Source organism: Hipposideros armiger, unplaced genomic scaffold, assembly GCF_001890085.2.
Source record: "Hipposideros armiger isolate ML-2016 unplaced genomic scaffold, ASM189008v1 scaffold_581, whole genome shotgun sequence".
Classification (NCBI taxonomy): Eukaryota; Metazoa; Chordata; class Mammalia; order Chiroptera; family Hipposideridae; genus Hipposideros; species Hipposideros armiger.
Genome location: NW_017731931.1, coordinates 941,070 through 943,859, shown reverse-complemented (window position 1 = coordinate 943,859; position 2,790 = coordinate 941,070).

Genomic DNA, 2,790 nt, shown 5'->3' with positions numbered 1-2,790 from the left:
GAGGGACAGTGCTATCAGCCAAACGTCATCCCAGGCCAGGAAATGTCACTCCCTGGTCCCCTTGAATATTGAGCATGTCCATTTGATGCAAAAGAAAGGAAAGAAAGGCAAATCAAGATGAGGGACTGGTTTGCTCCTCTCTGTTGGAGCTACATGTTCATATCTTAGACCCCTAAAAGCCTTGGCTTTAGTTGAGGGCCCTCATCTGGACAGATTTAGATGTAGCTCATTTGGGCAATCCTTCATTAGCTGGTATAAACTGGCATAATTCCTAAAGTAGCATCCCCATGTCTACAGTCTTCCTCTCTTATTTTACCTTTGAGTCATGTTGATCATGAAAACAAAGGGCAGAGTGGAGTTTGGGGTGGAAGGTGACAGAGGTCTGTACTCCAGTGCCCCTATAAGGAATTAATAGGTGGGGTTATCTGTGGTCACCCAGAGAAGGCCCAGAGTTGTCCCCTACTTGTGACATAACTTTCTGACTTCCCCATCACCTCTAGCACAGGCAGTATTAGACCATGCCTCCCTCTCAGGCAGGCACAGGGCAAAGCCTCTTGGGCCAGGAAAGAGGGAGTCCAGTCCCAGCTCCAGTTGCATCCCTGCCTTGCTGCTCTCTTCTGGGGAAATTACTAAACTGGTCTGGACTTTTGTTTCTTGCAAGGGACATTTCCTCTTGAAGAGCAGTACTGCTGGGGAGGGGAGTTGTTTTCAATCTGGGACTTGTCTATTGCATTTCTAAATGATTCCTGCTCAAGCTTCAGGAAGATATCTGAATGAAGAATAAGGAACCAAGATTTGCTGAATAGAGGTTATCTGCTCAGGTCACGGAAAGGGTGTGAAATGTCAGATTAGTTGATTTCGCTCTCTGTACACACACCCACACGCACGCACGCACTCACGCATGCACACACACATACCTCCCTTTCCCAGAGTTTAATTAGTTTCTCCTGCCGCAGGAAGTGTGGCACATCTGGAAGATTGTTGGCTGCTCTGCACATACCTCACATCTAGTGTATTATTAACCTGTTATGCAACTCCTCTTGTTGTGATAATCACCTCTAGCAATGTCTCGTGGGAAAATCTCTGGCAGGCTACTTTGAGAACAGCGTTTTAGCCACATTCATGTCCACCTCACCCCCAAGACACTTTTGGATCATTTTTTTCCCCACCTCGATCTTGGGCAAATCACTTACCCTGTCTGGTCATCATGATGTTTATAGTATTTCTAAATAGGAAGTCAGAAGGAAGTTCTATTTTGCTCCCTTGCTTCTTCTCTTGGCACTCCCTTCTCCTTTCTCTTTCCTCCAAGTTCCTCGCAGCAGGTTTCTACACTCCAGCCATTCGCAACTACTTGTCTTTCCTGATGCAGCCATTCTTTCTTACCCTCATACATGCAGTGCCCTCTGCTTTGAATCCTCTTTCTTTCTTTTCTTTTTTTTAATTGGGGAGTTGGGGAGGGGAACAGCATTGGGGAATCAGGGAGGGGGAACAGACAAGTTGCTGTCCTTTTGTTCTTCTGTCTATTTGTGGAGCCGCTTCACTGGCTCATGTTGGTATTATCATTGCACTCTTCCTGGGTGAGGCAAACTGGTCTCTGGCCTCTGGATGGCCGCTTGCGGCGGCTCTTGGCAGCTCACGCCAGCTGCCAACCACTCATGCTGGCTGCCAGCCTCTCATGTAGCTTATGGCAGCCCACTGCAGCAGGGGATGCAGCCTACACCAATGCTGGCGACTCACGACAGCCCAGCTCCAGGTCAAGCTGTTGTTCACCATCTTAGCTGTAGAGGGCGCAGTGTCACTGGCCCTCATGTGGGATCCGAACCGGGGCCCTGCTGCTCAGAGCTGGCGTCCCAAGCCAGCTCTTAACCAATGCGCCACTCGGCCGACCCTGAATCCCCTTTCTTAAAATGTGTATTTTCCCACTGACTCCTACTGATCCTTCAGGCCTCAGCTTTGATGTCATCTTCGCCAGGAAGATCACACCTGTTCACTTCCCCACCACTGCCTCCTCTGGGTTCGGTGTCTCTGTTCTAGGTGCCCATAACGCCTGCACACCCTCCACCATACACTGCCATCGCCTAACCTACTTGTCTTCTTTTCTGGACCATGAGCTTATCTTAGAGCACCCAATGTCGAGCACACATGCTCTGACCCTCATTATACAGCAGTGTTTCCTGCTGGGTGTAGTTTTTAGTATATATTTACATGCTCTTTGCCCAGATCCTGCTTTGGATTTCAAGTAGAAGGTCATGGCTGTGCTCTTAGATGCTCCTGTTACTCTGGCAGACCTGGACTCCTAAGAAACCACAGCTTTTAGTCTCTAGCTCAAAGGCTGGAAGTATTTGTAAATGGCCTCTGCTGAGCACCGGAAACTTCTCAAGAAGAGGAAAACCATGTCCATCTCGTGAAGTTGACAATGTGTAAGCTGTCATGTGCCATTTAATACCCCAAACTGGCCTCAGGTATGGTTATCTCCCTTGACAGAGTAGGAAACCCAGACCCAAAATGACTGACTCAGGGTTCCAGGGACAAGCAGTAGTAAAACTGTGATTAGAAGTCAGGTGGCATCTGTCCCTGGACTCCAAACCAGGGAAAATAATGCATCCTCACTCTTTCCCCCGCTCCCATCCTCCTCAGACAACGGTGTCAGCGCTCCACTTGCAGAGGCCTCAGGAAGAGCTGCAAAGGCAGGTGACCAAAGCAGACAGCGCTGCAAGGGCCTGCCTGCCCTGTGGTCTCAGGGAAGAACGCAGTGTACTCTTTCTGTCTCTAGCTCAGCAGTGCATCGAT